Source organism: Aptenodytes patagonicus, chromosome 5, assembly GCF_965638725.1.
Source record: "Aptenodytes patagonicus chromosome 5, bAptPat1.pri.cur, whole genome shotgun sequence".
Classification (NCBI taxonomy): domain Eukaryota; kingdom Metazoa; phylum Chordata; class Aves; order Sphenisciformes; family Spheniscidae; genus Aptenodytes; species Aptenodytes patagonicus.
Window position 1 is genome coordinate 48,570,042 of NC_134953.1, and position 26,149 is coordinate 48,596,190.

The 26,149-nt window shown below is 41.5% G+C and overlaps 1 protein-coding gene across 4 annotated transcripts in view; it reads left to right on the top strand.

The window, feature by feature from the left end:
* Positions 1–19,576: 19,576 nt before the first annotated feature.
* RABGAP1L (RAB GTPase activating protein 1 like) overlaps positions 19,577–26,149 on the top strand; it is a 265,566-nt gene continuing 258,993 nt past the window's right edge. For 2 of the 4 annotated variants that reach the window (XM_076339623.1, XM_076339626.1), the window contains exon 1: positions 19,577–19,739. The gene's annotated coding sequence lies outside the window, so the exon portion shown is untranslated. Of the gene's footprint in view, positions 19,740–19,988; positions 20,056–20,432; positions 20,576–26,149 lie in introns of those variants that run through there. The other 2 variants (XM_076339624.1, XM_076339625.1) reach the window with 2 other exon arrangements.

The following is a 26,149-nucleotide window of genomic DNA, read 5'->3' on the forward strand; positions in this document are numbered from 1 at the left end:
CGCCGCGGGGAGGGTGCTGTGAGTTCCTGTCAGGGATGGTGTGTGCTCCCCGCTGCCGTCTCTCGCCTTTTGGGTCGGTTTTTTGCTCTCATTTCAACCTCTCGTCGCCAGTGATCATGGCGGGCGCAGCGAGGCTACGGTGTTGAGGTCGTGGTTCTTCATACGCTAAGCGTAGCCTGAGGAGCTCTCCGCGTGCTTGGAGCCTCCCAAAGTCTCTAGCCCGCCATTTTCTCTCCCTCAGCGCCCAGAGCGGGGGTGGGGAGCTCCTCTATTCGGGGTAAACTGTGGTTCCCCTCTTCCCTACTGTGATTGCTTCATGCCATCAAACCTTGGAGCCTGGGAGTTGGTTTATTTTCTTGCTCAGAAGGGAAAAACACGAGTGCTGTTACCACTTAGGTGGCCATGCAGGGAAAAGACCCTGATGCTTTGCTCACCAGGCCCACAGGAAGGTGCAGAGCTGGGCTTGCTGCTGAAGAAAGCCCCCATAGCTTTCTTTGCTGCAGGACACATTTAATTCATCCTCAGCCTCAACCAACACCACAGGTAAGATGTGTTGGGGCCCCACCAAGCCTTCATGTATCACACAGTATCTGAGCTACAGTTGGGCTACAGAAGAAATTTTAAAATGAAGTTACATCTTCAAAGTATTGATGATGGCTTGCTGCATTTAGTTAGAACATACTGATAGTTTTAAAATGCTTTGAGAACTATTTAACATCAGGATATTTCAGGGTAGCATCAAATTGATTCCCATTTTTTGAGAATATGAACTGTGGCGTAAGATACTAAGGAATTTGTCCAAATTTATTTGCAAATTTAAGAACAAAAATGGGATTCAGTGGTTCCATCCTATTCCCCAGATATTTTATCATGTATATGCCCAGCTGGAGGCTCTGTGGGATCAATGCTGCTGTGGGGTCATTGTGCAGGATGCTGCATATGGAATCACTGCACTGTTAAACACTATAACACGGTAAGGAGCATGCACTGTACTATCGGTGGACTACATGATCTTGAGATACTATTAAAACAGTGCAATATCAGGTTAGAAGTAACCAGGCCCAGCGCCAGGGGCTTGAGACAGCAACGTGTAAAAGGAAGCTGGGTCGTGACATGCAGACAGAAACGTGGAAACAAATAGAGCTAGGCTCCTAGACAGAAGGAAAAAACTACGTAGGGTGAGGTTAATCTTCAGTTCTGTTTCTGACTCTTGTATTGATTGTAGACAGATTTTCATGTTAACTTTACAAGAAATGTGGCGATAGTAGCAAAATGTGTTATTTCTATCAGTTTTACTAAAGAAATTGTCTCTATTATTTAGGCTTTTCCACCAAAACAATTAAGCTTAATCCTTATCAAGGATCAGCGCTTGAATAAAATATTAAGAACAGCTATTAAATTAATCTCTGAAAACAGGGTTTTCTTGCCATATTCACAGGCATTTGGGATCTTATGAACACAGAAGGCTAAGATCTTTACAAAGACCGCCTTTAACTTAGCAAGAGCCTTACTATGAGTTACAAAAGAAATGTAATTCAGTGTAAACTGGGAAGTTTAACATGGAAGTTTGACATGGAAATGTGAATCTTAAGCATTATGGCTGTTTTATTGTTATTTCAAAGAGATCAACAGGAAAGATTTGGAAGTCTACAAAGAGAAATCTAAAACAATCAATGTCTGTAAGCATCAAAATCCTTAGTACCATCATTACACAATAAAATATCTGAATGAATGATTTAATCAAGAATATCATAGTTAGCCAGATTCAGAAGTCAGGGATGATCACAGATTAGTACATTATTATATTTTTATCATTATTTTGGCATTGTAATACTTCCTACAATGCCCCAATGAAACATTAATACCACTTGTTCTTAACGACTGTATAAATTATGTAAGAGTCTTTGTCCTGAAGCACAATCTTTCATATAACCAATTGGCAAATTGCAGCATAACTTGTTTAAAAAAACAAACAAACAAACAAACAAACCTGAATCATTATACTCCTATCTAATTAGTCCTCCCTCTTGGAAATGAACTACTAAGGAGTATCTCTGCACGTTATTCTAGATCAATTTAAATATCTTCTTCATCCTATTACTCTAATTTAAAACTGTACATACCACAGAAAATTTTCAATCAGCAATTCCCATCTTTTGCAGACTCCTCTCCTAAATGTTACATTAGAAATGTGAACCTAACTGGTTACTATTATCCTGTTCAGATGCAGAAGACAGCACTAGGAGCTAAAATGGTAGGTGTTCTTTGCAACCTTTGTTTAAAGTCACAGGAACTAGAAATGGTTGAGGGCTAAGGACATCCTCTTACTTCCTAGTTTATAGCAGGTGATTGTACACAGTACATCATTCTGGTGTTTTGTTCAGTTTTTAATACTCCAGTCTGGAGACTTCTACCACTTCCTATACTTGGTTCCTGTATTGTGGAAAGGTTTTCATTTTCAGGTGGCTTACGTTTTCCCTCAGCATTTAATTCTGTTACCAGTATTTACTTGCTAACAACAATTTTCAGTATTACAACATAGTTTACCACAGTACTGCATTGTTTAAATTTAAAGAAGCGGGATCTGAAATGACTTACGGTTCTTATTAAGTAACATTGCAAGGATGAGTACTCGAAATCTCAAAACCCATTTTAGACCTCCATCAGAGTAACACTTTTCTAATGATTATTCTTTATTCTGGATTTTAAAAGTTCAGAAATTTGTAGATGAGCTTGCTCCCTCTTTGGGAACTGACCACACTAGATACCTAGATTATTTTTAATGTCTGCTTTCTCCAGTTATGCAGTGTTTCTTCCTGCATGACACACTGCTTTAGCATATGAAACACAAAACAGTAATTGCTTTTAGGATTACTGTTTTCATATCTCACTTCAGCTTATTATTAAATCTCCTGTAATTTATCTCCACTTGTTCACATTGTAGTTTCTTTTATGTCCTTGAAAACCCACAGGAATTAATTTTGAGTCTACAACATATTGTCTCAATTTTCCATTCCTTCTTTTTCTTTTTTTCCTTCCAAAAGGGGATAATACGTAGGCATGTTTCTAGGATTTTACATTTGTGGCCACCCTAGTAATGTTCTTCAGGTTATATATTAGAAATAAATCCCCATATTAGCCTGTATGACTGAGAGAAATAGGTAAAATAGCAGTGTAACTGTCAAATGGTATCATCTCATGATTGAATTTTTATATTACTCTTTCCATATTAAACTGATACAAAACTGTGGTAACGGAATAGCTGTTTTCATAAAAAGAAAGATTTTTTTTTTTAATGCGTTGGCAATGTTTCAGTTTGCTATTTTAGTTATCTACATGACCTGTAAAGCTGATAATAATGGAAAATTTCTCATTTTGAAACCTGTGATATCAGAATGAAAGGCAAGAATTAAATATTTTTCCAGATGGCTGCAAGCATTTAAAAAAATGTCCTCATTATTTCACACAGACAAGATTCTTGCATATATCATATAAACCAAAAGATAACAAAAAAGAAAATCTTTAACACTTCTGTGTGCTTGACCATCATGTTGACAAAATCTAAAATTCCTGCACTTTTACAAAATTCCACTGACAGAAGTAGAAGACTGAAGCATATCCACCCAACATAATAATTGCAAAAAACCCCAATGCTTATTAAAGAGTATGCTGAATATCATCCAAGCCCATGTAATTCAAATGCAACTTTTAGAACTAGTTATATATGCTTATTTTAAAATAATAAGAGGACAATAGCAAAATAAAGCCTTCCACTGTGGAAGGACATGCTCAGTATCTCGACCATAACATATGAGGTTTAGATTTCCTTTATACAACAGAAGCCTGAATGATGTAAAGGAGTGTGAAGTGCATAAGTGTAAAATTAATATTCCTCCATGAATGCTTCTCTCTCAACCATTCAGTTTGCACAAGTAAATAACAAGTATATAACCCAGCAAACATTCTCAGGTTTGTTTAAAAATTTATAAAATCTTTTGCAGTTATTTGAGGCTATACATAATAGATTTGCAGAATATCAGTCAGTTATTAACATTTGTGTTTTCAGGCTACTAGGAATGCAAAAAATCTATATAAATATACCCTGTGGCTACAGTTGCTGTGAAAAAAAGAAGAAACGATAAGGAAGGTGCGAAACTTCCCTTTGATGACTTCTCATTAGAAGTTTCACTTAACTGTCCCATCTCCTTGTCCCACTGACATGTTGAGATGCAATATGCTGACTTAGTAGTATGTGCCACAGATTCTCATGGTACTCCTTACTGCCTTTTTGCTTACATGTAATTGCCTGGTTTGCTTTAATCCCAGAGCTTCTAGTGTCATTCAGCAACACCTCTAAGCATGACAAAAATTTTGAAGCATTATGAAGTACAAGAATTCGCAGCATAACAAGAACGCAGACCCACTTGGAGGCTGTGAGAATATCGGAGATTTAATGTTCACTGGGCAGAACAAGTCAAAGTCACTACCACGTACTTGTTGTTCTGGTGCCCTCTGCTGAAATAACCATCTGTTTGGCTTCTGAATCCCCTCCTGGGGAGGCTCAAGAGCCTCTCTGCCAAGTGCCATATGCTGCCACCTCTTTATCTTGCACTTCAGTTCCTTGATTTATGTCCTGTTCTATTCTGTCTCAACAGAAAGCAGAAGTACGACCCTTTATTTCCTTTCCTTCCTCCAGTGGTACTTATGTTGAAATTTGTTCTTTTCTCTTCCATCATAACATTGTTGCATCACATTTTACAACAGCCTTTTATGGAGCTTAGGAAAGTAACATATGAGTTGCGATGTTAAAGAATTAAGAAAATTACGTTTTGTAAGAATTCCAGCTTGGGTGTGTGTATAAAACCGAGAACCACCGAAATTAGCAATGTAATTTTTGTTCTTTTCTGGCAGATTTCCTCATGTACTGTAAAACTGGGGGAAAATGAAAGACAAGTAGGGCAATACAGTCAGCACAGGTTTTCTACGGCAAGTCAGTACCTTTGTTTAGCTGCATGTAAAACCACAGCCTTACTCTCACTTTGCAGGGGAAGCTAAATTGTAGAGGTTAAGCAACTTTACAGGTTCGCATAGCAAGCAGTGGCAAGATGAGGAATAAACCCCATGGTCTGGTCTTCTGTTCCAACCACTACACCTTATGCATCCTCCACACTTGTGCAAGTTACAGCAATTACATTATGACTAAACTGCTATCTGAGTAATTTTTCCAATCAAATTTCCCAGGTAGAGCACTCATACTACAAGTAAAAAGTGGGACTGTTTTACATCTCTGTAGTCACATCACATTTCTGCAGTAAAAGAAAACATGCTGACTATTTCTGGGGGTTATTCTTGCTTAGTATCACCTGTAAAGACTCAAAGTTTTGCCCTGGTTTCGTTTGAGAACACCTGATACAAGACTTCCCCAGTGTACCTTCCAACAAATGGGACTATCGGTTCCCACAGGAAAATAAAAGTAAAGGACCAACCTTAGCTAATCCTAATGTATGAATAACTGCATAAAGCAAGTTTAGGTGTTTTTATATTAGTGTGGATCTCAAGTAGCTGCTGCTTATTCAGATCTCAATTCTAGCAGTTTTTAAAGAGTATGTTGTTCAGGTAATTGCAGAGGGAGAGTTCTTAGATTTCACCCCTCGATGGTTTTTGAGAAGAGACCTACAAATAAAAAACAATTTTATAATGTAGCTGTAGTACATGCCTGATAAGCAGTTTACAAACAGATTAGTTTCAGTGGAAACATGTCAAATTTGTAGGCTGAGATTATTTTTCAGAGATCATAGCTGTATGGTAATTTCCTTTATTCTTTTACCAGATTCTACATATCACGTCTACGTTGACAGGCAAATTCTCACACACACAAAACCCTACCTTTGTGCTAAGAATTTCCTTCCCCACTTTTAAATTTCTTTTCAGCACAGTTTTCTCGGTTTCCTCTCTCTCATTACTGTACTGGTAAAAAGCTGTTACACACCATTCCAGCAATTCAATTTCAGCTGGAAACACAGAAATTTCTGAATTGTAAATGTACAGTGTAATTTGTTCCTGTTGTGTATGTTCATCTGTTTTTGGTAAATTGTCATCAAGAATTACATCATTAATCCTAACCTTGAAAGATTTTTTTTTATTTAATATTCCAACTATTAAATTTATTTTTTAACTTGGTTAAAAAGAACGCAGATTTTGTAAAAAGAAGTTGATATCTTTTATTATTAATAAAATAAGATTTTTTCAAACTTGGTGATGTGTTGGTTGAAGGCTGTAGTAATCTGACATGTCATGTGATGCTGCCTACTCTTCTTTGATTCCAGCAGGTGAAAGAGGCAGCATTTACAGAAGAAAAAGGAAATTCACTAAAGGGAATCAGTAAGTTGAATGAAAAATAGTAACTAATAGTGGAATTAGCTCTCATTACCAGACAGGAAGAGATAGTATTTGTGGTTTGGCTAGTTAACTACTTTTGATGTTATTTTTCTGAAGCTACTGATATTGCTAAAGAAACAACAGTGAAAGGATCAGAATGTACTGTGAGCACAGATGGAGTTTACATTGTATATACATTTTTAAGACAGTCAATTAATTTCATTTAAGAGTAAGAGTGACATCAGTTTCTCGGAGATTAATGGGTATTTATTACACACTCATTGAGGCACATGGCAGACTACGGTATAGGCAAAAGTTTTAGCCTGTTAACAAAACCAAAATATTTTGAGAAGCACGCTTTCTGTTCTGTTAGGGAAGGTTCTCACTCTCATACATAAGGCCACAGTATCTCCAGTCTATTTGTCTCCAATGCTTTTGGTGTTCTGGTGGCTCCGCTAGGCAGACACATGCTACCTGCACATGAAAACCAGAGTCAGAAAGTTAGTAAGTTATTCATCTTCCTCATAAAGTCCTCAGTCTTTACAACTTGACTGTAGTTGAACTTAAGTTCAGCAATTTGATATCGGAAGGTTGTTTATGTTGCAGTTTATCACTGTCTCTTCGAGGTAGCAGCTTTTCTTATCAATGTTTCCATTAACACGCAGTGCTCTGCAAAAAAAGAGCAAAAAAAGGAGTGACCTCTATTTTCATACACAAAACCCACCTTCTCCTTAGATTTCCTTCCACAGGAAGCACATATCCATATATACACTTATTTGCATATTAAATAGACAAGATAAAACTGTTTCTACCCTACATAGGTGAGTCAAACATTGAAAACCAGTTGAGAGCAAACATATTCATTCACTGATCTCTCAGGTGTAACAGCTCCAAGCGTCAGGAGGCGGAGACTGAAAGAGACTGGCTTTGTCCTGCACTTCTGAAGCTCACAAATCCAAAGGAGAATCCTGGGAATGCACTATTAAAATTCTAAAAATCTGACCCTCAGTCTACCTTTCAATGTTAGCTGCTAAAAGTACAAAAACAGAGAGATACAAACCATATCATAGAATCATTTAGATTGGAAAAGACCCTTAAGATCACCGAGTCTGCCTAATCACATTATTGGGCTGTCTTGCTGGCTGAGAGATCCTCGTCGGTCTACCTAGAATGGGTTTCTCCTGCTCTTCAGGGCTCGTGCTGCCCACTATTTGTTTCCTGGCCCCTGCATACTCCGCCTCCCTTTGCACCAAAGATTTCATGGGGAAGGCCAGTCTGCTGGCGGAGTTGAGGTTACTAAGCATGCTGTTCATTGTCGGCCTCTATAAGATCCGGATCTGCGGGGGAAGACCTGAAGGAAGTCTGTCGTCCTGAATCACAATCGGCACTTTAGGAGGAGATTTTGACTTTCTACTTCCCTTCTGTGTGATCTTCAGCTTCTTTTCCAACCATCTGTTGGCCGTCTCCTTCCAGCTCTCGGCGACCTCCTCTGAAGGAGTGCACCGTGACTTGGCTGAAGAAGAAGAGGAGATTTCTCCCTGCGGTAGAGGGGGGAGTCAGCCCATCAGCAGTCATGAGGGTCACCCAGAGCTGAGGCGCTGCCTCCCCGGCAACCACAGCCCCGGGGGGGCAGGTGGTAACAGTGGGCCTGGGGTGGTAATTGTGGCCCTGGGGGGCGCAAAACCCTGGTTTGGGGCAGCCACCTCTCTGGGGCTGCAGGTGTTGGGGATCTGTGCTGGGTCTGCGACTCCCTCCTGGCTGAGGGGGGAGAAATGTCCCCCCCCGGGGTGCAATAAATCCCTCTGGGTGTAAATGCACCCCGTAACATTGTTATGGGTAATGGTGGTTGGGGGGCAGTTCTGGCTAGGCCCTGTGGGGACGGTGTCCCCGTGGGTCCCTGCCAATGGCGCCTGTACCAGGGCCACTGATAGGACAAGAGGAAATGGCCTCAAGTTGCACCAGGGGAGGTTTAGATTGGACATGAGGAAAAATTTCTTTACTGAAAGAGTGGTTAAACATTGGAACAGGCTGCCCAGGGAAGTGGTTGAGTCACCATCCCTGGAAGTATTTAAAAGACATGTAGATGAGGCACTTAGGGACATGGTTTAGTGGGCATGGTGGTGTTGCGTTGACGGTTGGACTCGATGATCTCGGAGGTCTTTTCCAACCTTAATGATACTATGATTCTATGATTCACTGTGAGGCCGGGGCACATGGAACTGGGGGCAGGTGGGGGCTGTGGGGCAGATCAGGGGCTCTGGGAGGCAAATGTGTGGGCAGGAAGGAGGGGTAATGCCCCTTCCCAAGTGGTGAGTAACCACCCAGGCATTGATTCGCCCCCAAAGGGCAAATCTTCCCCCCAGGGAAAAAGCCCTGCCCACGGGCAGATATCCCCTAGGGGCAGATACACCCTGCCCATGTGTAGATTCCCCCCCAGAGGCAGATACCCACCCTGAGCTCTCTGTGGGGCAGCTGAGGGGGGTAAATGCCCCCTCCCCTACCCCCAGGGCAGGAGCCAGGGGCAGAGCCGGGGGCTGTGAGGTGAATTGTCATTGCAGGGCTCGGGACCAAACTGTAGAGAAATTAAAATAAATGGCGACCGTCAATAAATCCATTTGTAATTAATATAGAATAATTTTCTAATAATGTTTAATAATTTACAAATACATTTATAACAGTTTATAAAAATAAGCAATTTCTAACACTATATAACAATTTCTAATACATTAGGGGGGCGCCTGGGACTCCCACAGAGGGGCTGGGACTCCTGGTTCCCCTCTAGTTTTCCTGGAAGAGTCCCAGCCCCACAATGAAGACCACAGCCTGGATGAAAAATAGCAGGATGGTGGTGCCTGTGGGGACAGAGGGCACACATGGTGGGGGGCTGAGGACTCACTCGCCCCTGTCCCCAACCCCTCCGCAGTGGACCCTGGCGTCCGGGCCTCCTTACCCAGGCACAGCAGGGCCAGGTCACCCCTGAAGGTGCGGTGCGGCCACAGGCTGAACCTGGCTCCCGCCATGGCCATGAAGAGTTATATGGTGAATGAGACCTGGGGGGACACAGGGGTCAGTGAGCAGACCCAGGTGTGCGGGGACCGGGGCTCCCTGTAGGACTGAGGAGCTTGGGCAGCCCCAGGTGTCCAGAGAGATTCCCAGGAGGACCCAGGCTTGAGGGGGTTCCCAGGGGAGACCCAGGTCTTGAGTGGGAGGAGGGGTGGGGGGGATGGTTCCTGAGGGGGCAATTAAAAGACATACTGATTTCATTTTGGGGATGGGACACCACGGATGGGGGCTTGCTCAAATCAGCCGCACCAGTACATATTCAAACTAAAGGCGGTAACTCGCCCTTGATCCGACAATATCCATTGCCTACTGAAGCCATAGCAGGCACTGCGCCACTAAGAGAGGCATATATAAAAAAGGGAATACTGGTAGAATGTCAGTCCCCTTGCAATGCTCCTGTCCTGCCGATCAGAAAACCCAGACTGGGACCAGACAGCAAACAGGTTTGTGCGAGATCTTTGGGCAGTAAATGAGTGGGTCATAGTTCCTCACCCAGGGGTACCAGACCCTTCTACGACTATTACATTCATTCCAGCAAATGCTAAATGGTACTCTGTAATCAAGTTATGCACCGCATTTTTCAGTATACCTATCCATCCAGACCCTCGGTACCCTTTTGCATTTACTTGGGGAAAAATACAGCAGACATGGGCAAGGCTTCCCCAGGTCTTCCCTGGGTCCCCCACTATTTTTTCTAGAATTTACAGGATGTTGTTTTTAAAAAATGGATCTGTTTTGATACAATATGCTGATGATTTGTTAATAGCCAGTGCCTTTAAGGAATCTTGTATAGCTGACACCCAGACCTTCCTGTTTGCATCTAACAGAGGTGCTGTTCCTAGATCCCAATCTAGAACTACATGTAGACGGGTCCTCGTATTATCTGAATAGGAACCGGGCTACGGGTCATGCAGTAACTCCTGTGAATGAAGCGGTGGGGGCTTCACCACTCCATCCGAAGCTGAGTGCACAGGCAGCAGAATGGATTGCGTTAACAAAGATTTGCCAGCCATCCAAAGAAAAGGCTGTAAATATTTATACTGATCCTTGGTATGGATTTGGAGCGTGCCATGCCACTGGGCAGTTCTGGAAGCAGCGTGGGTGCATAACTTTCATTGCAAGCAAAGTAGTGAACTGTTAAAAGCCGTACAATTGCCAAAGAAACTAGGTATTGTTCAGCCAGCCCACACTGGCGGAAGGACAAAAGAAGAAATAGGAAATGCTCTAGCAGATGTTGCAGCTAAAGCCCAGCATGACTGCCATATGAACCACCAGGCTTACAAGCACTGCAACGGTCTGACCTGGTGTTGCCCACTCCTGAAGATACAGCTGACTGTTCCTGCTGAAGAAGCTGACTCTTGGAAAAGGAATGAAGTGACCAAAGACTACCAGGGAACATAGAGAGCAGGTATGGAAAACCTTCCTATTTTACCGAAGCAATACCTGATTCCCATAGCAAAAATGCATCACCATCCAGGGCATTTTGGGACTGCTGCACTAGCCCAGACAGTGCTGAAGAATTGGTTTGCGCCAGGAATTTATGCCGCAGCCAAATAAGTAACCATGTCTTGCACACACTGCCTTTAGCTGTAATGAATCTTTGGCAAAGACCTCAACAAACAACAAAACTGTCTCCCTATGAAGGACTATTCAGAAGACCGATGCAACTCCCTGGAACTGATGTACCTGCCCATGTAAGTTTATTAGCAGGAGATAAAAACATAACCCAGTATATTTTACAGGTTCACAGACTATTAAAATGCAATCGAGCCCAGGCACAGCTTATACAACCAGTACCTCTAGAAGGGGCTCTGCACCCTTCAATCTCGGTGGGGAATTATGTTTGGGTAAAAGTACACAAAAGAAAGGATAACTTACCTCCTTGGTGGGAGGGACCATTTTTGTTATTGCTAACCTTTCTCAGCAGTAAAGGTAGAAAGAAAATCGAGTTGGATCCACCACTCCCACCTGAAAGCTGCAACCAGTCCTTTTAATTCTATATATTAACTATCGAGCTACAGTATAGCATAGTATATTATTCTCAAGTTTTTGGAAGTTCTCTGTCACAGGAATCTACTCTTTCATCAGACTAGAACTGCTTGGTTGCTCATCATTCTTCAGCTTTTCTCTGAAGCCTGAAAGAGATCTGCACTCTGTTAACCTTGAATCCCATAGCCATCGCTGCTCAGCTATCTGTTTAGGTATCAGATTTTATGACTAAGCCAAGTGATGGGTATTTTCTTCAGCAAACAGTTTCTCACACAACTTCCACTTTTCTTGTTCTTCAGAACTTGCAGATGGAGGGGTTGCTTTGAAAGTCAGGGTTCTCATAATAGATACACACACTGTTGGGTAGAGACATGCTGACAATAGGGAAGGCTTTATTTCCCCCCTGCCTTTTGCACTGTGTAAAGACAGACTTAATTTCCTAGTCCTTACACCTTTGTAGGGCTTCCCTAATGAAGCCTACCAATTGCAGCTTACCACAGAAGGACCTAAAGTTACAGAAGCTTTGCTGATGTCAAGATTCAGAAGCAGTGTTTTAAGGCAGCTTTTAGGCACATCTTGCATTTTTGAAGGAGGTCAACACATTTGGATTTATGGACGTTTGGCTTTAAAGGCAGAAGTATATAGAGGTAGCAACAGAAAAGTTCTAGATACCTAGATCAGAGAATGTGTGCAATACACATCATGTTTATGTGGGTATGGCTGTATGTTTATATATGAATATGTATATCTATGTATATGAATATATATAGATATACTTAGTGTATGTATATGAACATCAAAGCACTTCGTGATGGGAGGGTAGCATTCCCTGCCACACATTTTTGCACTTACCTAATTTTGTTTCTTGATAAAGATCTTCTAACTCAGCAGCATGAAATGTAAGCATTGGAACTATATAAGTACCAGGAAAAAATTACTGTTGACCCTATAAAAGATTTTACTTTATTTTTTTGATAGAGAGCTATAATCACCTGAGAAACTCGAGGAAAGCGCAGTTATAGTCTGCATTAATTGACTGATACATAATTGGCTACAGCATGTGAGTGAGCACCTCTGATGATGTGTACTATGTATAACATACAACAGTTATGCAAAATATATAAGGCAAATTGATCCAGCTTCCCCACACTCTGTTTAATGGTTTGGTAATTTTGATACATATTTAGACCCAGTTGTTGCTTTTTCATAATGCCATACACGAGAGAGAGAACAATTAGAAGTCACAGTGATAAGACCACTTATTGTCAAGTGAGTTTATATTACGTACACAGAGAAGTGATAGCTTACGTGACACAGCAGGTCTACAGAAGATCAACATAATCCTTATCGGCTTTTGCATAAAAATGACCTAATTTTTCCAGCCCCATTTCATATAAAAATTCTACCCTGAGATACTTAAAAGTGTAAAAATGTCCCCTTCTCTCAGATTCTTCCATCAAATCTGAGCTCAATACTGATCATCAAATCCACGTTTTTCAGAAGGAGGCAGCTTCCTTGATACCTATTCTGTTCCACTCCCTACCCCAAAAAAGGAGAAGGGACACTTTTCATTCTACTGACCATTTACTGAGCTGAGCCCCCCAATTTAGCAATGCCATTTGAAGCCTGACACTCAGTTCAGATGTTACAGGGCCAAGAAGGCCGCGAACAGCCCAGTCATTCTTTCCTGACACACAGAAAGGACCAGCACAATGCCTTCACATGCTTGCAGTCCTGTATGTAGTCATACATAGTTATAATTGGCTGAAAGACAGTAAAAATTCAAATTTATTATGAGAAATTTAAAAGTGAAAGGAAACCTTATTCCCATCAGGAACCTAACAGCTAGGAAAGTCTTCTGCTCAGCCTAGTGAGAGACAGGGATATTGTTTCTCATCACACAGGCATGGGACATGTTGACAGGTAGCAAAAGGATTTTATATGTTCATGGTGTTATGCAGATGTCTTCCGCTATGTCTCGCAAACTACAGATCACAGCTCTAAAAAGTGCGTAGCTACGAAAGGGTTGCTGCTCTTTTCAAACATTTAGAATCTCAGCAGAAAGGATTTTGCGCTTGTAATTAAAATTATATCAGAGTTATGCATTTATATACCACAGGCGTCCTTCTAGGTGTCATTTTCAAATGGTTCTCAACTACTGAATTGTGTCTAATTCACAAAATTGATATAATGCTCTTTATCATTCAAGCTATCTCATTCCCTTCTATTGCTTCTCTGGATGCATATTTTAGGAAAGTTACACAAGTCTTCTTTTGTCAGTAATTCCTCATAGGTCTTTATATTTCTCTTATTATGATATCTTAAATCTATAAGGTATTGATGTTCTAAAGAGTAACTGCATTGCTAAATGAATCATGCAAAAGTAACAAGGAAAGTAAGCCCTGAATTTGTAAATCTGCAACATACAAAAAGGTCATACCAAATCTCATTAAAATATAGCATTAATATGTAAGAATAACAAATAATTTTTTGATTTCTACAAAAAGGATGTTGGTAATTTTTTAAATCTCAGTAGACACGATCTCACTTTTAATTAAAATAGATTTGTATGATTATGCATTTATATGCTATCTCATTAAAATGTCAAAATACTTTATAGTTGTTCATTAGGAATCCAGGATTAAGTTCCACTCTGTCTCAGTTCTGAGTGACTGTGGGTAGTGTAGATCTCAATTTGTTCTCTGTAAAATAGAATAATACTGTTTTTTGAGGCAGCTAAAGGTGAAAGAATTTGGAAATTCAGTCTATAGCTGTAACAACACAAAGGCCACATTTTCATCTTAAAAACTCTAGAAACAACATTTCTGTGTGTTTTCTCCCACTTAATACTGCTGAAAATAAGCTATTGCTTCAGTTGCAACCATTGTCAGATTCTTATCGATTTGTTCTGTCAGAAATAACTTGTAAACTCATTTCTGTACTATTGAAGCACCAAATATGGGAAACTAACAACCACATTATAAAATAGATTATCTATATTCTGTTCTTGATTATGTGGACAGTGTGTTTATTTAGGGCTGTGTCACTGTTTAATTAGACTACTTGAAATGTGCTGAACATCTTTAATGCATCGAACTTAACTTCTCCACAGTTTGTATCTAGAAAGTCTCAATAAGTATTCAAAAAGTGAAATGCTTCCCATAAAGTTCAAGTATTGATTAATTACCTGTTGAAGGAAATTTGACTCCATTTTACCTCTGGCGTATGGTGTTTGGCACCAGCCCTGTGATTTTAAGGGTATCAAACCTCCCTGGAGAAAAGTCACTGCATGAGCTGTTCCTAAGTATTTCCATCCAATGCTATTAGTTCTAAAGCTGTAAGAAGTCACTCGCTTTTCTGGGTTTTAAAGCTTACTCCAGCAGTAAGATCATATTAAGCTAGTGTGCTCAAACATACTGTAAAGACCTGAGGCAAGGTCCCTGGGATAATGCTAGTGCCTAAGCTGCGGGAGAAAAAGACCAAAGCGGGATGAGTTATAAATTCTCACTGAAGTTTCATTTTTATTTCAGGAATTCTGATTTAACAAGAATGATACAACCATACAAAAAGTTGCTGGGACCATGCCATTCATACAAGTTGCACACTAGTGTATTCTAAAATAGATGTGTAAATATGTTTTCCCAGTATTGCTGCCCCCAAATTTGGTGGTTTTATTCTGAACTATATACTGTCTTCCTATTATTTATGGGGATAGGCTTCATTACCTCCTAAATAGGAATTCTTCTTCAAGCCTGCTTTCAGACCTCCCCAGACAGACCCAGTAGTTCCCTGGTTTCTGGTACACACAGGTCTCTAGCAGTGGCAGAATGACTGGTTGCAGGAGATGCCGATTCAGAACACAGGCTGGATGACCTTGGCTTTCCATTATCCTTCAGAGAAGGTTAAACGGAATTCCCTCTATCGAGAAAAATATTTGTATGGGAGCTCTGTAGTGGTCAGGTTGTGGAAATTAATACACATGGACTTTATAGCTCCAATTAAGTGAGCAACTGGATTCCTTTGTCACCATCTGTCCAGCAATATTACGCTTCAGCTCCCCATAGTGGATAATGCAGGAGAGGCCTGGCATTGATTTTTTTTCCTTGGTGGATTTTAAAAGAAGTTTGGGGTTTTTTTCCCTCAATGTACGGATGCTCTACATCTTCAGGATTTTTATTACACCTCACAGGATATTAAGGATATGAGGATTTAAGTATGCTAAAAAAGAAAGTCTCATTAAGTGTTCTAGCTTGAGAATTCATTATGCAGCAAAAAATCATTTCCCTTATCAAAGAGACAGGCTGCTATGTGTATTCACTTCTCTTATATACATACAGACTGCTTTCTTTACACAAATTCTTATATTTTTCTAGGCTGTACATTCACACGTCTTTGACTTTTCAGATCTCCAATTGAGTATGACTCAAGGTCATACTTGAGTATGACTCAAGGTCAAGTTGTCCAGACTCCTGGTAGTTCTTTACGTTCTCCACAGAGATCCCTGTAATTGAAAGGAGGTGCCCAAAACTGAGAACTGTTCTTCACCAAAAGCCGTTTTGAGCTCAGTGGAGTGGAAGAATTCATAGAATCATAGAATTATTTCGCTCTTCTTGTGTTTGACAGTCTGTTTCTGCATTTCAGTAAAGCAGTCACATTTTTTTGCAACACCAAATCACCATTGACTCATTTTCTATTTGTGAACTGCTATGAACCAAGACTTCTTTCTGTAAAGTAACTGCTTAGCCAGTTTGTTTCCAGCTTACATTTTTGCAGTTGATTATTCCCAGCTATATGTAATAGTTTCTCGCCTTATTGAATTACATCCTATTTAGTTCAGATCTTTGTTCCAACTCGTTATGATTTGTTCAATTCTAATTGTATCTTCCAAAATGCTTGCAGCTCTCAGCTGAACAGGATATCCTCCACAAATATGATAAAAATATTCTCTATCCTATTGCATCACAGAAGCAGTTCAGGACTCAGGATGGCGTCTGGAGATCTCACTTGCTACAAACTTCTTATTTGATTGTGAATCACTTGACGCTACTTCTGAGTGCCATTTTCTAACCATTTCCCATAAGCACCGTGTAGCCAATGCTCCTCTGTCCTTCTTATGAGAGTATTAGATGATACATCGTCAGAAGCCTTGCTGAAGTCAAGATTCCATGATTTGCTTTTCAGATGTTATTGTTGATTATTATTAATCTTATCATCCAAGGCCTTACAAATAATTTGCTTAATGATTTGTTCCAGTATTTTGCCTGGTACAAAGGAAAGCTGACTGGCCTCTGATTCCCATCCTTTTCTTTCTTTCTTAAGGTAGGCACCATTTCCTTTCTCCGGGTCTTACGGTACCTCAGCTACCTTTTCTGAGTTCTTGAAGGTAATTGCTAATAGCTTTGAGATTGCTTAGCCATTTTGCTAAATACGTTGGCTGAAACTTATCTGGCACATGACTTTTGTAAGCATCTTACTTGAATAGATTCTATTTCTTTCCTTAGTTTAGCTTGATCATTTGTTTTTACGTTGCTAATGTTAACCGTGTAAGCCATCTGATTACAGCTGACATTTTTGAGAAGAACAAAGCAAAAAAAATGAGGCTTTTGGTCTTCCTCACATGACTTGATAATAGTTGCCTCACACACCTGAGAGCAGGTCAGTTCTTCCCTGGTAATCTTTCACATAAATTTTTTGTTGTTACACTCTATGGCTCTTTGATAGTTTTAGCTCATTTTGTATGTTAACCTTTCTGGATTTTCTCTACATATTACAACAATCACTTTGTTGTCAGTTTTAATAATTTAATCTACATTCTGCTTTTTTTCAAAAGGTGCAAGCCATTGAAATGGTTTAGATTTAGCCAGACTTGACTCTTGCTTTCTTTCTCATTGCAATGGTCTGTTTGCAACCTTCATGTTGATTCTATAGGAAATGGCAAACTTTCCAGAGTGTACTTTTCCTTAGATTTGCTACAGTGGGGTTTGGCATTTAAACTGTGAGTTTACTGAAACATTTTCTTCAAGTCCGTTGGTTTGATTTTCCTTCCTTCCCTTGTGAAGAGTCATTAACTTAATGACCACCATCACCCATATAGTCTCTCAAATTCCTTTCTGAGTAGGTATCTTGCTATTTCAAGTCTCATTATCACCAGTTCCTATGCTTTGGATGATTTTATTCAAATTAAAGTACCATGCACTTTATCTTTTTCATTTGTGAATTGCTAACGGGTCTTTGCTGTGACACTGTTTTTTTCCTTTCCTTTTTGCCATTATCCAAACATTTTCACTAGCTCTGTACCTTATGTTCCTTTTCTCCCACCTATGCTTCCTGAACAAACTCTACATTTCCATAACAATAACAAGTTATGACAATTTATTCATAATTTTGGTTATGAATAGAATGACTTTCAGTTCCTCCTGTTTATTACCCATATTCTTACATAAGCGTGCAGCATCTGAGTACAATGCCAGGGAAACTCTTTTCTTATTATTCCTCTATTGTAATATTCAGTAAAATCGTTCCCCTCCTCCCCCTTAAGTTTTCTTCTTTCTCCATGCTTTTGTGGTTTATCTGAACCCTGTGGTGTGATAAGAATAATCTGAAGATAATTTAATTTATGCCAGCTGCAGACAACTAGGAAAGATATGTAATAGCAACAACAACAAAGTGGGGGGCTGGCATAGCATACAACTGGCCAAATAGTCCTGCTTTTCTTTTCTCTGGGAAATGCTCTCCTTTGTCTGCTCGCCTTGCCAGCTTAGAGACTGGTTTGTTACAGCATTACAATGCGAAAAGACCATGTAACAAATAAGCCATCTCTCTGCCTGTTTGCATATTCAGAATTTGCTTTGCTTTTCTTACAGCATACAAATGAGCATTAAGAAGAATTAAATGCTTGGACGTATCAACTTCCAGTAGCTGTGCTCTTACAGTGAATTAAAAAGATCTCCAAAATCAGGCTTCTGTGTTATTGGTGGTACAAGTAATTGTGCTTCAAACTTTACCCCAAAGTTTCCCAACAGCACACCTCTGTAGCAGGTACCCATGATGGGAGGGGCGGCTAGAAGCGCTGCGGCCAGCATCCTTGCAATTCAACACCTGCGTCATTTAGACATAAGCTGTCGGAGCAGACCTGCTATCTTGCTGTCGTCGAGAGGAGCACAGCGTTCACAGCTCTCAAATGCTATACAAACAGCGCCCACACAGGGAATCCGGCTGTCCCACGGTGACTGGACACAGCGTGCTAGCTTTCATGCAACAAAGTTATTTTATTTAAGGCTGTGGTCTGACGTTCCTTAAGGTTTTGCTGATCCACATCTGAAATGGAAAGGACACAGACAAGCTGTATAAATTATGTGGTTAATTTAAATGTTATTTGTTTCACACAAAAGACAAAAAAGAGAGAAAAGAAACCAACAGGACAACTTTCATTATTTAAACATACTTTATTTAAACATAAATAATGCTGATATTTATTTACGCACACATATATTTACTATTTAAATATTAAATATTTGTTTAACCATACAAAAACGCTGTTGATAAGCAAACACAATCTACCACTTAGTGAGACCGGGGTACAAAATCAGAAGGCAAACTTAAAAAACAGCCTTTTTTTTTTTTATAGAGCACCATGGTTTGTAGGTCACTTCTATTGTTCTTCAGTTGTGGTCAAGAATTCTGACACATTTAGGCGTCAGCCTTTCTGCGAGCTGGATCGTTTCTAAAGGGCCAAAGAGAAACGTTTTCCAAAGGAGGCACTCCCATGAAGCCACACTGAACTTGAAGACCGACTTTTTCATGCCTCGACGGACAACCAGCCCCGTCAGGACGGCAGCGGTCCCGGCGCAGGCCGGCCGCGTAGGCGGCCTAACTCGGGGCAGCTCGCACCCGCCGCCGCTCGCGCACCGAATTTCTCTCGGCCACCAGATCCCCCCCACTCCCACGGCGGCCGCCGCCTCGCCCGAGCGGCCGGGCCGCCCGCCCGGAGGGGCTGTGGTGGCGGCGGCGGGTAACGGCCGGCCGCGCCCCGCGTGCTGCCCGACCGCCTTCGGTGCCGGCGCTCGCGCCGTGTCAGCGGGGGGAGGGGAGCGGTGCGCGCGCGCGCGCCCCCGCCCGCTCCGCCATCCACCCGCCGCCGGAATGTGGACGGCGCTGGCGCGGCCCTGAGGCGGCTGCGCGGCCCGCCGAGCCGTTCTCGCCCGGTCTCCCCCTCCCCGTTCCCCTGCGCAGAGAGCCGGTGGCGGAGGCGGGCGGAGGAACGGGCTGGAGGCGGCGGCAGAGTGGGGAGGACGGCTTGGCTGCCACCGGTGAGAGAGGGCGACGCTGCCTCGGGCCTCCTTCGCCGGCGTGAGGGGAGGGGAGAGGGTGGGGGTCTCGTTGAGGGGTGGAGGCGGGAAGCGTCGTCGCTCCCTGAGGAGAACCGGCGGGGAGGGAGAAAGGCGCCGGCCCGCCCCACCCGCCCCGTGTCACGGGGTGACAGTGCCCAGTGACCTGAGGTGGCTTCCTGCTTCGGTGGGCCCTGCCGGCACGGCCGCCGCCTCCGGGCCGGCTGCGCGGCCCCGGGAGCCGCCGGCTGCTTGCCCCGGCTCCCCTCACGGCGGCGGAGGAAGGAGGAGGCACGAGGTGCGTGCCTGTTCGGGGGATGGTGCCGTTTCTTCGTGTTTTCTTGTGTTTGGGGTGGTGGTGGGGGAAGGAGTTCCCTGTGCGCGGCTGGACGCTGGGGTAATGCCCCTTCGGAAGGAGCGGAGCTGGAGGAAAGGGGGATTTAAAAAATGAAGTTGTTTTCGTGGTGAGGGAAGGGAGAGGGTTGTGGAAGTGTTCATCTCCCTTCCTCCTCCTCCTCCTTAGGAAAAGTGAAGTCACTTCCCAAGAGCCAAAACTAGCAAACTACTGTCCTAAATCTGTGCCATCTACATGCCTCAGATTCATCCACATTTTGGTTTTTTTGTAGGTTTGTTTGGTTTTTTTTAATTTAATCTTTCTAAATTTATTTTTTCAAGCCCCCTTCAACAGTTAGGCCCTCCCTAACTGTGATTTGGTACAAAAATCCTTGTCGTTAGATAGAGTACTTCAAAACCTGCAGTGACCATCTGAAGTGGGTATGGCACTCTGAATGAAATGGACTTGGCAGCTCTGCTCATTAGTAAGTTTCTGAAATGTGGCATGTACTTTGCTCTTGCTGTCACTCTTTCAAAGCTGTGTTGTTAAGATTGCTTGTTTTTGATAGTGTTGTAAGTCATAACATCACATTTCATAGCTGCATGCATGTATGTATCTGTTCTTTTGTGTAAGAGGGAAAAAAAAAGATTTGAAGTGTCAACTCTTCTTTAAAACAGAAACAAATCTAGCAACAAATAAGAAATAGCTTGCTTAGGTAAGCATTGCTTTTCTCTTTCACTGTCAAGCTGTAGTCTCACAACCATGTTGGTGACTTTTCAAATAAAACTTTGGAGAAGGGCAACTGTCCTTTCTGTCTCCAAAGAGAGATCTTAGTGATGTTACAGGCAACACTTATCCCTTTAAATTCAGGAAAGGTACTGTGGCTTTATTTGACTGAATTTCTGTGATATAGGCCAAAATCCTGAGTGCTCATCAGACCGACTCATGCTCCAGATCTTATGAAGATTTACTGGGGGTGTAAGATTAGTTCTGCAAGTTATGCCTCTGTCTAGGTTTCAAGTGGGATTGTAGCTAATACTGTTTATGTGGGTTATATGGTATTAATGATAGTAATTAAGAGGTTAGTTTGCAGTTTAAACTTGAAGGGACTACAAATATAGTTACACACTGTAAGCACAAATTGACTCCAGTGTTGTAAGAATTGAAGCTAGATTGGAGCATTATTGGAAGTACTCTGCATTGTTTTCTTTAAGATGGTTACAGTGAAATGTATTGCTTGGTTAAAAATAGCATTTGGTCCTTTAAAAAGTGATTCACGGATTAAGATTTGGTAATGTTAGTAAGGGGATTGCAAAAAGATCCAGGGCATAACGTGGCTTTCTGTGGAAACCAAGTTCCTGGTGCGTACTCCCTAGCATTTGAAGACAATCTGAGTTGTGGCTGCTCCTTCCCTTGTGTCATCAATGGGACTTCCACAACCAGGAAGTGAGTTAAGAGAACTAATCGGGTCAAAAAGTAGTACTTTTATTTCTTTTTTTTCCTCCCTGAGTTACTTTTTGGTTAGAACAGCTTCCTGAACCAGCTCCCTTGCCTGGTCATGCGGACACTGTCTCAATCCAGAGGAGGAAGAAGTGTGTTGGTAGGGAGGAGGGCATAACTGCAGTACTGATACAGTCACCTAAGTTGCGATGGGTGATGCGCTTATCTGAGTCATGGTTTTATGGCCAGTAAGTTAATATAAGAAGGCACTATTGCTAAAAGAAGCTACTCTGTGTTTTTGATTGGCTTATGCCACTTGTGGTGAAGGTAGCAAATGATGGTAATGGTGGTAGAAGCTCTTCTTTTTCTGTCGGTACTGGCTTACATTGATTATGAAGCCATGGTCTCATTCGTCTTTTCTGTTTACTTTCAGCAACGTTAAATGGACTACTGCTTTTTAAGAGCCACCTCTGTGTCACTCTTTTTCTTCCATGTGTCCACAGAAGCAGCTGTGGTTTTCTCCTGCTCTCTCCTTTGCATATCCTTTCTTTTCTCTAAACTTTTTGTCGATTCATTAATTTCAGGGAACGATCTGGGCATTGTTAGATAGGGCTTTTGTAAATTTATTCAGCTCTAATTTAAAAATAATCAGTTGTATATTGTTATTACCTCTGCTATAATGGGAAGGCTATTTCAAACTTGACTGACCTTAGTAATTACACACCTTCTGATTTCCAGTCTAGATTAATTTGTCACTGGATTATACCCATTTTATGTACCCAGTGGACTGATATGTTATATTTGCACATTTGATCTTGGTATCAAAAACAGCAGCACTCTTAAACAAATGGATGCAGAAATGTGTCAAAGTGCAACACTGAACATTTCTTTTCTCTTTTGACTGCTGGCTATACTCATCTTTCCTGTAATAGCTCTCAGTTTCTTCCCATGAATTTTAATTTCGACCTTCTAAATGAATATTAAATTGCATATTTCAAGTATTAACACTGAGTTTCATAGAGGTGTCCTTTTAATGGAGATTAAGATGTTTTCAATTATATTTTAATAAGGTGTGTTTTTTGAAATTCATACCTTTGGCAGTTTGTTCCAGCCTCGATCTTACTCTGCTATACTGGTACAGCTATTAAAGGAACCATTATTGTAACCCAGATCGCTGAAGGGGTTCTTTCTTCTTTGACAGAGTCGTGGTTCATAAGCAAAGCCTGACGTATTTTAAAAGAGTTTGAAATTGATTTATATCCCCTTTTTCTGTATTCTTAACTTTAAAAAGAAACAAAACCTATGTATAGATTATTAGAAAATACCTCCATGGTTTTTAAGGGATTTACTTAATTTTGATATCAGAAATGTTCCAAGAGGGGACTTTGTGAAGCTGAAAGAGAAAAAGTAGTTAGTTTGGTGGGTGTGTATGTGTGACTGTTTGTAAACAGTACCTAAATAAATAAATTGGTTTCCAAAACCTGCTTACTTAAATAGATTACTCTGAAAGATGAGTAAGGCCCTTGTGGAAAACCTCTACTATATTGTTTCTTTGGTGGGATGTTTCTTGTTCTTTGGACAGGATAGGGGGGTCAAGGGTCTTTCTAATATTTTTAAGTGGACAGAGGAAAAATTAGTTTTTGCCACAAAGCGAGATGAGTCACAGCACTCTGCTTTCCTACTCTCGTCATCCCTGAAACACGAATCAGGATATCAAAGAAGGTGTGGGTTTTTTTTAGATCAAGTAAGCTTAAAAGTGCAAAACTGTTCTGATGCTGAAAACTTACGTTCCCTAGTTATGGGGGAAGCACAGTGGTACAAAGGGAAGAAGTTCTAAGGGCAAGTAGATAAAAGATGTTTACAATTTTGTGTACCACATTGGATGCATGCTTACTATCTGTACAGGAGAACTGAAATTTTTTAATATATGATTAGAAGTCATAAACTTGATGCAAAAATTGCTGAATGAAAGTTTATGAAGTAGAATCATAGGCAGATGAAATAATAAATTCATGAAATAGAATCATTTGGGTTAGAAGGGGCTTCTGGAGGTCATCTAATCCAGCTCCTTGCTTAAACTAAAGCAAGAGCAATTTAGATAAGGTTGCTCCAGCCCTTAACACCTTTCTGGGTAACCTGTTTCCATGTTTGAGTACCCTCATAGTGATTTTTTTCCCCCCTTTAAGCTATTTGGGAGTTTACTTTCCAACTTATGTCTGTTGCCTCTTGTCCTGTCACTGTGTACCATCCAGAAGAATCCAATTCTGTCTTTTCAGCACCCTTCCGTTAGATACTTGACAGCAATAAGGATTCCTCTGAGCTTTTTCTTTTCCAGGCTGCACAAACTCAGTTCTGTCAGCCTGTCATTGTGTGTCATGTGCTGCCGCCATCTGACCAGTTTGGTGGCCTCCACTGGACTTGCTCCAGCGTGTCAATGTCTGCCTTGTACCGGGGAGCCCAAGACTGGACCCAGTACCCAAACGCAGTCTCACAGGTGCTGAATAGAGGGGATGAATCTCTTCCCTGGACCTGCTGGCTAGACTCCTGCTAATACAGCCTAGGGTGTGCTTGGCCTTCTTTGCTGCGAGGGTACACTGCTGACTCGTTTTCAACTTTTTGCCTGCTAGGATCTCCAGGTACTTTTCTGCAAAAGTCGCTTTGTATCTGGTTAGTGTCCAGCCTGTCTTGTCACATGGGGTTATTTTATTGTGGATACAGGACTTTGCACTTGCCTTTGTTGAACTTCATGAGGCTCCTGCCAGTGCATTTCTCCGGCCTGTCCAGGTCCCTCTGAGTAGGAGTCCTGCCCTTCAGAGCATTGACCACTGTGCTCAATTTGGTGTTAAAGACATCAGATGGTACTGGTTTCAGTACTGCTGATCGCTGTTCTTTCAGCCCAGCAGTCCAGTCAATTTCCTGAACACCTTACTGCTCACTTACCCAGTGCCTGTCTCACCAGTTCGGCTGTAAGGATACTGTGGGACACTGTTGTTAGTGGCCACCTTATTCAGTGCTCTTCCATCATCTGCTAAGCCAGTTGTCTCCTTGCAGTAAGCTGTTGTGTTCGTCAGGCGTCATCTTCCCTTGGTAAATCTATGCTAGCTATTCCCGATCACCTTCTTATCCCTCTTGGGCATAGGAATGGCTTCCAGGAGGATTTGCTTCTTAATCTTCTCGTGGACTGAGGTTAGGCTGGCTGATCTGTAGTTACCTGGATCCTCCTTCTTGCTCTTCCTGAAGTTGGGTGTGATGTTTGCCTTTTTTCCCGTCATAAGGAACCTCCCCAATCTCATGGCCTTTCAAAAAGTGGTAGAGTGTGGTCTCTCAGTGACATTGGCCAGCTCCCTCGCAACTCTCAGATGCATCCCATCTGGTCCCACGGACTTGTGTGTTTCCAGTTTCCTGAAGTGCTTCCAAACTCCATCTTCCTCTTTTGGAGGTAATTCTTTACTCTAGCAGATTCTGCTACTGGGCTCAGGGGTCTGGGAGGCTTAAGGGTGGACCTTACCAGTGGAAACTGGGGCAAAAATGTATTGAGTATGTCAATTTTTTTCCATGTTCTTTGCTACCCAGTCCCCCTGTCCCACTGAGCAGAGGGGCACTTCTTCCTGCTCTTCATCTCTTGTCAGTTTTAGCTCCAGCTGGATGTTGATTTTTCCTAATGCCATCCTTGCATGCACAGGCTGCATCTCTGTGTTCTTCTTGGGTAGCCTCTCCCTGCTTCTGCCTTCTGTGTGCTTCTGAAGCAGAGATCAGAACTGTTTCATTTTACACTTTCATATCTAGAAATGTGTAAAACTTTGAAAAGTTATTTTTTGATGTCTTGGTTAATAAATGATTCTAACCTCAGCATGAAATGTTTGAATGAAAGATGTCAGTTCCTCTTAAGCAAGCAGTAAGCATTATCAAGCTCTTGTGATACAGGAGTAAGTCCTGTCTAAAATGTAGAGTGCAACTTGTACTGTGGTGCCAAGGAGACAAAACAATGAGAAAAATGAACTACACTTCCCCCCCCCCATAACTAAAACAATTAACTCCAGGTAGAAATTTACAGCTTCAGTGTATGCCCTTCCCTTTTTTGTGCATTGTAGATAAAAAGGAGATGTTGATATTTAGCAGCAAGGTGGTTGAATAAATATTTAACTTAATGCCGTCTGTACATAAGTGCTTTCAATTGAAATTAATTTTATGTTTTTCTGTTGATGTATAAATCCATTTTAGAAATTATTGGAATAAACCAAAATTTTGGAAATTGAACCATTTAAAATGTGTAGTAGGGGATAATTTGTTTCATGCATTCATTCCACCCCTCAGTTGTTATCTTTGAGTTTTATGTTTCTCAGTTATTCAACAAAAGAAAAGGGAGAGAGTTGTTGAGTTATAGTCTGTGCAAACAGTTTGAAACAAAGTTCTTGTTGGTTTAAGCCCTCTGCATATGCTTGACGTTGCCTGCAGTTTCTTAACTGGTTTAAGTGTTGTGATTTGTGCTGCTGTACTTCTGTTGACTCAGCTGAACCAAGATAGAGCCTTGGTTATAGGCTCAGGTATGTCAGTTACCGGTCTAGCTTTTCTGTCTGAATAGGTCTTTGGTATGCGTTTGGTCTAGAAATATGTTTTT